The sequence below is a fragment of the Natrix helvetica genome, assembly GCF_964273705.1.
Source record: "Natrix helvetica genome assembly, chromosome: Z".
Lineage (NCBI taxonomy): Eukaryota > Metazoa > Chordata > Lepidosauria > Squamata > Natricidae > Natrix > Natrix helvetica.
In genome coordinates, this window is record NC_138554.1 from 41282298 (window position 1) to 41298490 (window position 16193).

The 16193-nt window shown below is 36.2% G+C and overlaps 1 protein-coding gene across 2 annotated transcripts in view; it reads left to right on the top strand.

Moving 5' to 3' along the window:
• Positions 1-9849: 9849 nt before the first annotated feature.
• ZNF652 (zinc finger protein 652) overlaps positions 9850-16193 on the top strand; it is a 46258-nt gene continuing 39914 nt past the window's right edge. The window contains exons 1-2 of one of the 2 annotated variants that reach the window (XM_081970069.1): positions 9850-10439; positions 16009-16153. The gene's annotated coding sequence lies outside the window, so the exon portion shown is untranslated. The remainder of the gene's footprint in view (positions 10440-16008; positions 16154-16193) is intronic. The other variant, XM_081970067.1, reaches the window with a different exon arrangement.

Here is a 16193-nt window from a genome sequence, read left to right on the forward strand (position 1 = left end):
TATTCTCCTTCTAGAGTATTCTTTTTAGCAGATCAATATTTAGAATAAAAGCTGTAAAGGATTGCTGAATTGGCAAGATAGTGCTGAGTAATCTAAAGTATACATATTCTGGAGAAAGTAAGTTCATCTCATGTTTGTTGGCAATCTGTGGCCCATAAAACAGTTTAGAATATATTCCATCTAGAGCCTGATGTCATGATTACTTTAAAAAGATTCATTTAGCATGAAAGGTACCAACAGTGAAAATATTTTTTATTTCATAATCCATCAAATTTTTAATTACTTGTATTTAATAAAGTATGATATTAGCAACAGCTAATATCAATGTCGGATTTCATAGAACAGAATTTTTAAAAAGCTTTCTAAAAACTTCATAGTAGATATTTATCAATATTGTACATTTAAAACACGGAGAAAATTGCAATAATTTGAATCATTTCAAGATAAAAGCAATAACTATGCTGACCAAGTATACATAATTGAGAAATAAAATTAACAAGATGAAAGAGTTAATACCACACTGTAGGAATGAAATATTAGTTATAACTACAGAAATAGTATCCAGAACATCTGAAAAAACAGGAAAGTTCTAGATTACTGTTGAGACAATGAGCAACCACCAAAAAGTCCTTTTTCTTAGCCATTAAAATTAAGGCTTATTTGAAGGGTCTTTGTACATGACCTTAACACAGGATGAGTACTTATCAGAGAATCACAATCCTATCAGCAATTAAGATTTCAAATTCATAAGAAGAGCAATGCTGGATCAGATCAGAAAGGCATCTCTTCCTATAGAGGTCAGCTATATATAATATGAGAATAGCATCTTTTAAAAAAAGCACACTAATGCTTGGCTGGAGCAACTTGCAATCTTATCAGCGGAATACATGAACAATTCACTGCATGCTAAGAGGCCAGTATTCATCTTGGAAAAGAAAGACTACTTTTCAGGTAGAGCTTGAGACACACTAGCATACTTGTTAGTATGCTAACAAGGATAAATGGATGATGGAGATAATAAGACTAAGAAGCAAGGTTCTGTACCTCGAGGAACAAAGGAATATATCAGATGGAAACAATAAGTCACATTTTGGGAAATTGGCCTTTAGCATCCAGGTTCACCAAAATGAAGAAAGGTCTCCATGGGGCATTTCAGGACACGTAATCTTCATAAATATATTACTGAATATTATAGTTAATTAGCTGCATTTCACTAGATTTCAGGGGAGAGGAAGACATTCTGTAATCATTCTGTTTTCAACAGCAGGGAACAAACAAAGCTTCTGATTCTAAGATGACAGAATAGTATGAACTAATTCCTTATTGACTGTGACCTAGAAGATATTGGTAGCTGTTTCCTTTCAAGAGGTAGATACACTGGCCAAATTAGTTTACAAGATGAAAATCTTCAAGGTACAAATGACCCTAGTTGCTCACTTCTAGTCAATTTGTTTTTTTTTTTTTATAGTGCAGGGGAGGAGCCCATGCCAGCTATCGGTTGTCTGTAGCTGCAGGTGTTCCAGAACTGTTTAAGTGTCTTCCTAACCCTTTATAAAAAGGAGCTGCTAAATATACTTATGCAGGCCAATAATAACCTTATGTTCTGAGATTTCTACTGGATGCCATTCTGATTTTAACTTCATTATGTTCAGAAGTACCCTTCCAGAGCATGTTCAATTGGGGTTCTCTAATAGATGAACTTACCATAAGATACTATTGTGGTCACTGAAAGATGGCCTCAATAGTCCAACCTTTCTAGAAGTGGGGAAAATACAGAGAAGACTTATGTAGGACTATGAGTCAAATCTCTAATAGTAAGGATTAGATAGATCATATGATGCCTCTTGATGGTCAGTTTAACTGAATATACCACACAAAATATATGCTGTGTAAAAATAGAGAAATTCCTCCCACTCTCACAAGAGAGGTTGTGGAAATTATATAAAACTACATGAGATTAAATATAATGAAAAATGAGTATTTCTTTACTGAATTAGGAAGGTGGACTTTATATATCATTCAGATAGCTTATTATTATAGTACGGGTAAGTAATTTGACATAACGTAACAAATTACATTCCTGAAAGTAAAGGAGAATAGATCGTAGCTCTGTTTACAAAATGCATTAAGACTGGAGTTGCATCAAAGCTAGGCTCTCGAGGCCAAACCACAAGTGGCTAATAAAACACCCAGAGGGACAAGCAGGTTAGTGGCAAAATGCAAGATCTCTCATCTGCTGTGTTGCTTGTTTAAAACACATTTCATTAGGCCAGGGGTGTCCAAACTTGGGAACTTTAAGACTTGTGGACTTCAAGTCCCAGAATTCCCCAGCCAGCCATGCTGGGTGGGGAATTCTGGGAGTTGAAGTCCACAAGTCTTAAAGTTCCCAAGTTTGGACACCCCTGCATTAGGCGCTGAGGAGCTGAGTAGGCATATAATTGCCAAAGTAGGGTTGGGAATGTCAAGAGAAACAAAAGTTATGCAGCAGGAATAGATTCCTTAAAAAGTGTAATAACTGAATGAACAGACTGACAAGAAGTAGTGGCCAATAGAAAAATATGCAATTAAAGTTGTTTGGTTGTATAGAAAGAATAGCAATTGGCCTCAAATCACCACTATTTTGAGCCCTGTAAGATTCTAAGCAAAGATGAAACAATGCAAACTGCGACTTGGAAGATTCAGCACTGCTGGAAGATGCCAGTTATATCACCAAGTTGACAGTCACAACCTCCTGGACAATAAGACAGCAATCTATAACTTACGTAGCATCTACATTTTAGGTATTACTCTTGAGTAAACTATGGTAAGACCAATGGAAATACAGGAACCACAAATTCAGTCTTTTCTTCCTGTATATCATGAAATTGGAAATAAAAATAGTTCACTTTTTGTTCTTTTGAAAAAAGGCTGACCCGGGAGCCCTGTTCCCAGGATGTTAGAGTGTTTGTGGAACCCCTGAGATTTGTGGAACATTAATTGTGGATAATAGTGCATATATGATTCATACAATATAAAAATGCCATCATGGTGTTGGAACATTGAGATTAATCTGCAAAAATGAACCCTCCACTTCACTTTTGTTTGGTAAACAGGTAAGGGGTCTTTCTTTCATCTTTCCTTTTTTTTGTAAGTATATTTTGTGCATGCATATGGTATGTGTGTGTTTGTAGAGAATGTTCTAATAAAGTAGTTAGAAAGTGATTGATTGTGCTATGACATTGCATGTATTGTAAGATCAGTATTTCAGTTAATAGTTCCCAACATCTTTCTCATTAGACCTGGAAATAGATTGGCTTGAAATCATCTTTGATTATCAATTCTACAATTAAGGATAGAAGAGGTAGACCTTGTTCTGCCCTGACCATGGCCCATTGCTCTACTTTGTTAAGAGGCCCTGTATTCACCAATCATAATGAATTTCCTTTGTCACATCCTGCCCTGAGAGTAAGATGTAAAACAATCTAAATACTGAAACTCGTGGAAGGACAAAGAAGGAAACTCGGAAAAGGACCAAGATATCTGAATTCTGGATTTCTCAACCTTCTGATTTTATGCAAACATGCATAAAATCTGCCTTACATACTCCTTATAACACAGAACTATCAAATGGAGCATTCTGGAAAGAAAATACTCTGTTTTGTTCCTGAATAGTATTTACATTTGTTTTTGTCCTGTGCCTATGTGATATACTTCTTACTGGCCAGCATGTCCATGTTATCTCTAGATACTTGTTGTCTCTAGATGTTACCATTGCCATTTACAATATACTGTAGATACAGTAGATCTAGGATTCTTTAGTAGAGTGAAAGGGAATCTTTTAAACAGATCACCCACATGTAATGATGTCTAGGCTCCAGTCTAACCCCTATAGTCTTTTTTGTCACTAGCACTCTAGTCCCACAAAATCATGCTGTAAACAGAAGCAAAAAGCCTCTTTGCTATTCCTGCCAGTTTCCTCTGTGGCCATCCCTCTAGCTAATACCCTCTGGAACCTTTAATAGCTCTTTTAGTGAAAACTGCTTGTAAGAGCAGAAATGGTGGGAATACAGACCTAATGGGGTAATATAGGACTCGAGGATTATCTCCTTACCCCCTTCTGTGACTGCCTTATTGTGCACTTCTATTATGTTCTCTCCTTTGTACTTGTTCGTTAGAAACTTAGTGCTAAATCTTCCTTCTTGGTCCAAATTGATCTGAGAAGAAAAGAAGACTGTTCTTTATCAGAGGAAGAGTTAAAATTGAATTAGAACAGATTCCCAGTACCAGGTCCAGACATTTTAGCCCTCCTTTTGGATTAAAAGAGCCAACCTTTGCCTGTTGGCTCCATTTTCAGTGACCAAGAATATATAAAAATCAATATTGGAAATTTTTTAAGAGATTGGAACCTGAAATGGCATAGGGCTTCCTGCCTAAGCAGGGCGTTGGACTTGAAAACCTCCAAGGTCCCTTTCAACTCTGTTATTCTATTCTATTCTATTCTATATGCAAAAATAAAGGGAAGAGTGAATGGACTGTGAGGAAGATTTTGACTGAATAAAGGACAAACCTATGATCACAATTGAGCCCAGAATTTATGTTGCTAAGTGAGAAATTTGTCTTGCTTCATTTTATGACTTTTTGTGCCACATTTGTTAAATGAATCAATGCAGTTGTTAAATTAGTAACCTGGTTGTTAAATCAATCGGGTTTCCCCATTGACTTTGTTTGTCAGAAGTTTGCAAAAGTTGATCTCATGACCCTGGGACTCTGCAACCAACATAAATATGAGTCAATTATCAAACATCAGAACGTAAATCATGTGACCATGGGGATGCTGTAAAGGTCATAAGTGTGAAAAATTGTTGTAAGTCACTTTTTAGTGCTGTTGTAACACGGGTAAGTGGAGAACTATCGACTGTAACGGGAGCAAAGATGGTTTGCAAGGACAGAAATATATAGATGAGTGAAAGATATTGGTGTAAACTAGATCCAGCTAATTTTATCTTCTTTCTTCTTTATGTTTTTAATTTATTTGATTTACTTTTCTCTAATTTGCATGACATCACTTATTCCAAAAACAATTAGCCTGAAAATTATAAAATAAGTGCTTGTAGGATTTTTTTCTTAATAAAATGGAGCTTATTTCCAAGAAATACCCATAGATATCAAAAGAGAAAAAAACTAAAATCATTAAGTCCAAGGCCTAAAATTATCTATTTGTCAAACGTTTTTTAAGATAGAGAAGCCATATGTTAATTTAGAAGAATTCCAGTTCTGAGCTGTTGCCAAGTGAAAATGTTAGGAAATTATAATCACAAACTAGAAAAGGGCCATGAGAAATACTGAGGGCTAGAAAGCACCTCTTGGAAAGTAGGTTAAGAATCTACAACTTCCAGAGCCAAGAAAACAAAAGGAAAACCACAGAAATGAAATTTCTATGTCACCTTTTCTGTTAGCAAATAGATCATACAGCAGAGAGAGGTGTGTTTTATTACATTTCTTCTCTGCCTGGGCAATATGTCCATTCATGCCAAAACTGAAATCAAAGGGGAGGAAAAACTGCAGACAACCCAAACAATCTGAAAACTGGAATAACACATTTGCCCATAGGATGCTTTGCATATGGTGTTTTGACTTGATCCCTGAGGAAGGTGAATGGGTGTGACACATTTGAGAGTGCCATTTCAGTTTATTTTAGTGCAAGGGGAGATTTGAATTTTAAACCATACAATACAATACAATAGTAGAGTTGAAAGGGACCTTGGAGGTCTTCTAGTCCAACCCCCTGCCTAGGCAGGAAACCCTATACCGTTTCAGACAAATGGCTATCCAACATCATCTTAAAGACTTCCAGTGTTGGGGCATTCACAACTTCTGGAGGCAAGCTGTTCCACTGATTAATTGTTCTAACTGTCAGGAAATTTCTCCTCAGTTCTAAGTTGCTTCTCTCCTTGATTAGTTTCCACCCATTGCTTCTTGTTCTACCCTCAGGTGCCTTGGAGAATAGTTTGACTCCCCCTTCTTTGTGGCAACCCCTGAGATATTGGAACACTGCTATCATGTCTCCCCTTGTCCTTCTTTTCATTAAACTAGACATACCCAGTTCCTGCAACCGTTCTTCATGTTTTAGTCTCCAGTCCCCTAATCATGTTTGTTGCTCTTCTCTGCATTCTCTCTAGAGTCTTCACATCTTTTCTACATTGTAGCGACCAAAACTGAATGCAGTATTCCAAGTGTGGCCTTACCAAGGCATTATAAAATGGTATTAACACTTCACGTGATCTTGATTCTATCCCTCTGTTTATGTAGCCTAGAACTCTGTTGGCTTTTTTGGCAGCTGCTGCACACTGCTGGCTCACATTTAAATGGTTGTCCACTAGGACTCCAAGATCCCTCTCACAGTTACTACTATTGAGCAAGGTACCAACTATACTGTACCTGTGCATTTTGTTTTTCTTGCCTAAATGTAGAACCTTACTCTTTTCACCATTGCATTTCATTTTATTAGATAGTGCCCAATGTTCAAGTTTGTCAAGATGCTTCTGTATCTTAAGCCTATCTTCTGGAGTGTTGGCTATTCTTGCCAGCTTGGTGTCATCTGCAAATTTGATGAGTTCACCATTTATTTCCTCATCCAAATCATTGATGAAGATGTTGAAAAGTACTGGGCCCAAAACAGAGTCTTGGGTACTCTACTCCATACTTCCCTCCATGTAGATACAGTTCCATTGAGGACTACACGTTGAGTGCGGTTGGTCAGCCAGTTACGAATCCATCTGGTGGTGATGCTGTCTAACCCACATTCTTCTACTTTATCTAGTAGTAGGTTATGGTCTACCTTATCAAATGCCTTACTGAAGTCCAAGTAAACTATATTGATGGCATTCCATATTATGGTTGTTATTAAGATCTTACATTATTATTTTTATGTGCCTTCTGCCACAATGACAGAAAGTAGAGTTCATTTTTAAACCATTATGACATTTTTACCCTTTTCTAGATCAGGGGGGGTCTGGTCACTCATGGCTTGACTACTGAACCACACTCTATATGGGAATGCCCTTGAAGACTACACAGAAACTGATCCAGAATGCAGTGATACAAGCAGTGAAGGCATGCCTCAATATACCCATGTACTAATACATTTGCTGTGGAAGCTGCACTTGTTTCATCTGCTTCAGGGTATTGAGAATCCACCCATCTCACATATTGCCTAGTTGATTTGATCTGACATGGTTGGTGTCTGAGTTCCTTCAGTTAAGTAATGCCCTTTGCCAGGACCCTAAAAGCAGTCTCTTTAGAATAAGATTCCTATAGAACAAATCCCCACACCCAGATCCAAGTGATCCCACTCTATAGTGTTTTGAAGAAGCCTGAAGATCTAACTATTCATTCATGCTAGTGGTGAGTTGCTAACTAGTTTACTACTGGTTCACTCATGAGCATGTGCAATGCTTCTCTCATGCACAAAAGCATCCGGGCGGGTGGACAGAACCTCCCACCACCACTACCAATTCGGCTGAACCAGGAAAAAGCCTTTGGTGAGGATGATCTTTTAAGTTTATTATTCTACAATCTTTTAACTTTTAGTTTCTTGTTTTTATTGTCTTTTCAGATTTTAAATATTCTATAAACTGCCCAAACTTAAATAAAAAATAATAAGAGTTTTGCCTTGGGGCTGAACTTTGGGGCATTTGAACTGTTTCTAAATTCTATGTCTTTCTAGCAACAATTGGGACGGAAGTATTTGGGCTTTGTAGGCTACAGCTAGCCAGTACTGCGTTATATATGTCCAGTGACAATTGTGCAATTTACCTCTATTTAAATGATGGGATCCAAAGAAGGAAGCAAAATGCTTTTATTGATTTTAGACCTACCACTTAGATATGTTTCAGCCTTCAATACAAAATTAATATGTATTGCTTCAATAATATATTGTAGGCTTCCCTGAAGTCGAGTGCCTTCTAGATAGATGTCTTTGTACAATTATTGTCACAATTCTTAACCACATAGAAATCCCAGTCAGGTTGAAGGCAACAATATCAAACACAATATATTGATGTATATTATGATGTATATTAATGTAACACAATATATCACACACTTCACAATTTTTGTCCTTCACCGAGCTGGGTAAGCTATGTTTGTTGTGGTATTATTACCTGGAATTTTAGTTTTTATTGTTAGCATTTTAATATTAGTATTTTAGCATGGCATCTGTGCCCACTTTTGAAGTTTAGGAAACCACTAAACCACCTGTGATCTGTTGGATCATCATTTTAAAGGTATTTTCTTACCAAATTCCTCAATGTCTCAACAGCAGAGCTTCTAATGAAGGGCCTTCACAAGAAAAATTGAAATTCAGGGAAATATTCAGAACTATATCTGCTTTGAAATTAGCCCAGGTTGAACTGTATAGCACAATCTCTAGGAGTTGACCCACAGCAGACATTTTGTGATATTTTGTATTATGTCATAAAATATTTTATAACATTTGCCAAATTCAAATTTCATGTGACTCATACCAGATTTTGAATATTCAAAATTAAGTAACTTAGCCTCTTTGAAGTACCTAACTTCAAAAACTTTTATTTATGATGCTTTGTTTCACAGTTAAAGGTTACAGACACCAGTTTTAGTAATCATGATAAACCATATTTTTCCTTTTAGCAAAAGCCACTTCTTGATATGTGAAAATCAACTCTTTCAGGAACTCACAAACATTCTGAAGTCTTTAATTGATGTTAAAGAAATGAAAGAGGGAAGATGCAACATGCTTTAATGATTCCAATCTTTTCCCACATCTAATCGATATCTTTTATTGTTTGATTTGTAGCTCACTGATGCAAGATATACTGTATATTAAATTTATGCATTTTCTTTCTGCAGTTTATATGAAGATTTCACCTGTTTTAATAAAATGCTTTTGGTTTTGCCTGAGGCATTTGTGGTTCATGAAGGTAGGGTGTGTGTGAAAAAGCCACTTTACAAAGGAATTGAGTGCTTCTCAAATTCAAGAACTAGGTTCTTTACAACTCCACTTCACTCTAGTACTTGAGTTTCTTAGGCAACAGTATGTTCCAGCAAATAACCTAAAATGTCATTGTAGTTGAATAATTTCTTCAAGTTAGTCTTGTTTATTATTTTGTACAATTCCTCTACAAATCAATCTACATGTGGTTAGTTAATTAGCTTTATGAAATTTAGAAATCACTCATCACTCTCTAAAAGAGCAACTTTTCCAAGTCTATTCCCACTGCAACAGTACAATGTTTTCATTCTGCTGCCATTGTATAATATATACAGAAATGTGCCATTAGATTTTGATTTACCTTTTCTGACTAACTCAATCTTAACATATTAAAAGATCATTTTTTTGTGGACCAAACTATTATTTTTTATTTCTTTCTCCCCATTTTAACAATTAATAGTTTTGTTTATTTCACATTAAAACTTTTAACAAGGATGCCTACTAAAATATTTCAGACAAAATTGTTGTATTCAATGTAAAGTGTGAGGCTTTGGGAATTGGGATGTATCAGATGTTATTTGTTTATGAAAAGCTTCGGCGAAAAAATGGGCTTTCAGCACGTATGTTCAGTCTTTTTCCAACGCGCACGCGCGTACACACACACACACACACACACACGGTGCTTTTCTGTTATGGTGGGGGATATTTTATGCTTTGTTTCTTTCCCCCCCCCCATCCGCCCTCTTTTTGTCTTCGATTCTCACCTGAGGCAAAGAGCATGCCTCCCCCCCCCCCCGAAAGCGTAGACATTGATTTTTACCACGCGTGCGCTGGCCAACCAACCTTTCCATTGTAACGTGAGCGCGTTCATTCGCCCGGGATGGAACGTGCGGGGGGGGGGGCAGAGAAGCAATTGGCACAGTGGGCAAAATAAAGAGACGACGGTGGACTAAGCTCTTTAACTGGCGCTCACGCTAGGGACTCGCGCTTATGCGCGCGCAGGAAACACGCCGAAAAAAAGGCAGAGATCGCTTAAAAAAAAAAAAGCTGAGGAAAGCCGCGCGCTCTCGCGCGACAGCTCCTACGCAGGCGCATTCGTTGTCTTCCTTAGGACCAGCCAGAGAGCGACGCTTAAGGAAAAAACGAGTCGGGAAGCGGGGGGAGGGCTGGCGTAATCGTGAGGTTGACTGACTGACTGCCTGGTTGGCTGCGACGAGGGCCACGTAGCGCTGCGGCGGCGGCGGCGGCGGCAGCAGCAGGGAGGGCGATCGAAGGATAGGCAGAACCACGGCGGAGGTAGCTGCAGAGGGGCCAAGGCCTGGTCTTAAAACCAGGCGGCGGCGGGGGCCCTAAGCAGGGGAGGGCAGGAAGGAAGGAGGGCCCTGACCGCCCTCTCCTTCCCCCTCCCCTCCCCTCCCCCGCCTAAGCATGGATCGCGGCGGCGGCGATGGAGCGGTGGAGGCGACAACAGCGGACGATCCCGGCCTGGGTGAGTTTGTGCAAGGCAAGAGGCCCAGTTGGCAGAAGGAGCAGGGCAAGTTTCCCTTGATGAGCCCCCAGACCTCATTTGTTCGATTAGTTGTTATCTCCCACTTTTCCAGGAAGTGCAGTGATACAGGTTTCCAGCAAAATAAAAGTATGTTTCGTCAAATGTACATCTGAGCGCGTCCAAAGTAACTGATTATTGATATGCTTTGGTTAAAGTCATCAAGATTTAGCCCAGAGGACATAGTCATGTTTATCTTGAAACTCTTCTCTTCGGAGCAATATTTCTTACAGCCACCATTCACTCTGCAGAAGTGAAGATCTAATGGAAATGATTATGAGCTTGGTTGCTTGGAAGACTAAGTTGAAACATAAAATTTTGAAAAGCTGAGATAGAAATTGGCTTGAGAGATATATGTAGAAAAAATATTTACTTTGACACTTTAAAAATTATTGGACTTCATCATCTGAAATATTTATCTGAAGATTATGAAGTAGTATCATCTCTATTTTGCATTCTTACATTAACAGTTCTTTTTTGTTTTCTGAATTCCACCAGAAAGCAAAGAAGTTCTTGGTAATTATAAACAAAAAATGTTATATAATATTTTTTTGACATATTATGTATGGTTTTCCCTTTCCAATCTACAAAGACTGCATTCTTATATATCTACTAAAAAGTAATCTCCACTGAATTTGCATTTGATAAGGATTTGCTGTAGTTCAAATAACATAAATAAAAAGAAATTCGGAGTTATGTCTCATACTCTTCCCCAATTTTGAAATACACTGAAGTTGTCCAAATAGATTAAGAAATAAAATATCAATGTTTGCATGGTTATAAAATACTTGACAGCATGTAGTTTTCATAAAGCATGGCTGTGTGTTAGGCTTTTGGTGATACATCAATATGAAATTCAAGCTCAGACATTCTACATGAGAATACATCTTATTCTTCAAGTGCTAATCCTTTGCTGTATGTTGATCAACAGTATATTTATTCTGATAAATGTTCTGGATGATATTGTGAGAGAAATTGAGAAAATTTGTTTGAAAAACCAACATTTGTGACTAAATTAACATAAATATCTATTCTCCTTGATGTTCTGCCTGACAAAATAGTATAACTTATTTCAAGTGAATTGATCTTTAGGGTGTTATTGAAGAGTAGAAAGAGTACAATATGGTGAAACAATACTGCTCCCAAGAAAAATGTGCAATTTGGAAACAGACCTGTACTATTTCTACCAAGATGGGTTTTGCAATAGTTATATTACCTTTAAAATTTAGATGGACGTGAGATTTCCCAGAGCAAGAATAAAATGGCGAGAGATGAAATGTGTGGAGTAGGAAAGATATTGTATTTACACCACTTGAGAATATTGTATATTACTGGCATCATATGTTGATGGTGGCTGGAGGATAGAGAAAACAAGATAGTAGCTGGTATTATAGGGGTGTTTAACAACCTGAAAACAAATTCATCTTTAGTTATTCTGTTTTCCCTATTATCTTTATGCCTGATAAATAGTTACTTGGGTAATAACCTGCCAGAATTATATTAGTTCAAATTTTGTTTCGGTGCACAGCAACTTTATGGAACGAAGTAGTTTACAGATTTATAATTTATATCCTTTAGAGAAAAGTTTTCACTTTATGTTGAGTTATTTTTACATTTCTCCTAGATGCAGTTCAAGGTGCTGGTTGTCATCTTTAAAACCTTTCAGGGCTTTGGACCGGGGTATATCTGGGATTGCTTAGTTCTGATTATATCTGCCCACCCAATAACTCCTCACTTCCTTCATCCTAGAATTGCATTCACATTCTGTTGATTTTACAGAGGTTATTAAAAACTGCTACATCATCAGGACTGGGAAATGGATATGTTATGATTTTGTTTTACCTTGTAGTATGGTAGCAATTGTTATTGACAACTGCTTACTTGGTGAATAGAAAACACAATAACAATTGGAATAGCATATAAACTTAAATAAAATAATAAATGGATAGGTGAATAAGTAAAAAATATATTCAGGTCAGTATGTTTATGAGTAACACCACTTTTAGCAAGAGAAAGTTATCTATCTAAGCCATATTTGTATTCTGTAACATTAATGCATGGTACCAATGGTACAAATGGAATTGCTATATTGATAATCTATATATTATATACTGGAGAAATAAAATACTTAAAGGAAGACATTGGGGTAGTTGATTGATATCATGATTTGCATTACATGGTTAGGAAGGCAAGGATATTTTCTAGTACCAGTAGGCTTCAATAATTTTAAAATATGGATATTAGCTAGATGCACTGCAGTTTTGAAATACTACAATCAGTGGGACTGTATATTTCCCAGCAAACTGTTCCAGATAAGAAACTGGATTGATTACAGTTGCTATAATAATCTGTGTTCATTTGGAGGCACATTAGTTCTTTCAGTTTAACATAATGAATTAAATGTTTTCTGAAGTGGCAGTATGATGTGGAAGGATGCTTTAACAGATTTAAAATTAATCTAAATTTGGGAGACACGTTTTCATTCTGCATTCTAGATAATCTAATTAAGAGTTGATTTAAATATTATTTATTATTTTATTGCTTGCTTTAATACAGTGTGCTGGATTGCCTGTGGTGCAAGTTAATGACAGGACAGTTTCCGGATTGTTACTGAACCTATGCCTCACTTCAAATTAAATTCCAAAAAGTGTTTTGGAGTGCAAATGTAGCACCTGCTTTCTGTGGTTGCCATGTGAACCTGGCAGAAGGCCCAACTGTTTTAAAAAGTTGCATACATGTTTATGCTCCTGCATTCCCCAAAGCACTTTTTAAAGAATCAAATCAGAAATGTTACACACTGCCCTAATAATAAAAAGCCTCCTTACGCTGTATTATTATGAATGCAAACAATACTTACATATATCCATAGAGTAACATATTGTTTGGTGTGCAGGCCTGGAATTATTGGGGACAAGATTCTATACTATTTTCTTTCTATGAATGTTTTTTTGGAGTGGGTGCTGATTTTATTGTTATAATGATTATGGTTTTTTTTAATTAAAATGCTACTTTAAATCTATTTTAACATTGTTTTTGTATTTTATTACAATTTCTGTTTAATACAAAATAAACATTGAGAAAGAATACAGTAAATTCAAGTTTTATTTGCTTGCACTACCCAATATCAATCCTCTTTCCAAAGTTACAACTTCATATTCCCAAATTACAGTAATTGAGTAATGGAATAGATTGATTTGTTAGTGTGTCGAAACTTTTTATTTTAACAAGGACTATGGCATGCCATATGAAATCAGTATATGCTGCATTATTAATTTTTCTTGTGTATGTACTGTATCCTGCATGAAGGATAATAATTAAAGTCCCTCATAAAGGCTACTTTCAATATACAGTTACATCTACCAATATTTTATTGATTTCAATTCTGAATTGTGTCATGTCCCTGAGGTATTTGGATTAAGAAACTAAATCAGTTTCTATTAGTACATCTGCCATTTTTTGTCCTTATTAATTGAAAACGGGATGATTTTTTAAAGATTCTGAAGTATGTTTCATTAATGTTTGGTTGTCTTGTTTTTAACATGTCAATGCTTCACCCTGTACAGTATATTAAATTGTTGGGGGATTTTTTGTTTCTTTTGGCTTTGATCCTCTTTGTGTCATCAGTCACTGTTGTAAAACTAACAGCTATTTAAAATGGTTAAGTAAATAAATTTTTAAACCTCTTACTGTTCTAATGTACAGGTACATTATTTCACTTCCTCTTCAATCATAGATTCCAGTTCAGCTACTCTTTTTAACAAAGAAATGAATAAGTAACAATGATGCCTTTAATACCCTCAAACAACATCTGCCTATATCAGGTCCTTGGGAAGAACTCGAAAGGTGGCTAAAAATGCCAAATCCAGTCTAAATATCTGGCTGACTATACAACCAACCATAAAATAATAACATAACATAGTCATCAAAATGATTAAACAGGACATCTGTAAAAATTATCATGTCCTAGTATTGAAAAATTGATAGGGATATAGAATTGAAAAAGTTATTTAAAATGAGAATAAAATACTGTGGAATTCCAAATACAAACTGATAAAATCTTTGTTCATAACACACCAGATTTAACTTTGGTTGAAAAGAAGATAATTGATGTGGCAAAACCAATAGATAGTAGAATAGAAAACAAAGAATTGGAGAAGATCACAAAGTATCAAGACCTGAAAATCAAAATGGGATTATGGTATATGCAGGTCTTGTTGGGTGCCATACCAAAAAATATTGACTGACACTTAGAGAATCTGCACAAAATTTTCACCTGTCAATTCTCCCCCCCAAGGAGCTCTGCACATACTTGGATCCATGCTATACTATGCTGATACATGACAACGTACTAAATTCTTGAGAAGAATTCACTGCACATGAATGCCAATATTAGCTAAACAACTGACAGTTGTGATGATGTGATAATCATCATTCAGCATTGACAAAAATCCCAATCAGTCGATTTCAAAAGGCAGCTTTATTTGGAATAGTTTATATTTTTATAGCCTGCCATCAGACTTTAACATGATCAAACAACATCTGCCTATTCCAGATTCCTGGAAATGACTTGATAGGTGAATAAAAAATCCAGATCCATTCTAAACATCTGGCTGATTGTGCAGTAAACTTTCATGTGATTCAAGCTTCATATGGATAGTTTAAATGCAGCTTTCATGGGCATTGTACTTTTATTATATTTCCAGTAATAAAAGTTGCTTTGTGGTTGAATTACATGTTTCAGTAAAGTAATTTTTGTACCTTTTGTTATCACTCATTTTCTGCTTCCCCAGCATTATTCATTTCACATTTTCTGCACATGCATATGGAAATGTGCAAGTTTCTGTGTTTTGTTCATTTCCACCTTCCCGTGGATGTACCTAAATTGTCAAATATGTCTTTTCTATGTATTAAAGAAATTTGAAAAAAAAATATTGAATGTTTGTGGCCTCTTATAAATGACACAATGAAATGATGTGTTATCTGTTAGAATTGACATTCTCTTGAATACATATTATTCTGGAAAGTATGATTCAGAAAATGCCACCCTCTATTCTACTAGGAAGATTCTTCTTTAAAGGGCAACTTTTATGTTTATTGTATGTCTTGCAATGACCAGAACTCAAAAGAGTTCAAATCTCAGATTATAATGCGTACATTTCTTTTAATCAAACTGATGGATATTTTATTGCGGTATCATTTCACTTTTTTCCCATAATATCTTCCCATACAACTTTGGATGGAGGGAAATCTAATAAATTCTATGGACTTTGGGATCCCGTTAAAATGGTCTTATATGGTCCTAGTTTTTATAAATGCAATTTGCTTTCTGGTTAGCTGATACTCAGGGTATAATGCTAGTAGTGGCAATTCCCAATAAAAATTAAATTGATGAAGTGATGCCGCCTGGTGGTCAGTATAATTCAGAAGAGCAGATATCTTAGATTGGTTTTTAAATTACATGGTTGTATCTGTTTGATTGATTATGTACTATCATGTTGGTATCCACTTTTAGCAGTCACACAGACCGTTTTTCAACAGAGGATCTGTCCCCAACTTGGACCTTCAAGACTTCCATTGATGCACCTATTGCAACTATACTGTCCATCCACTTTGCTGGTTGGTCATCCCTTCCTTCTGATTATGCCACACACAAATATGTAGGTTTGGATTATTTTCCTATAAATAAATGAACATTTT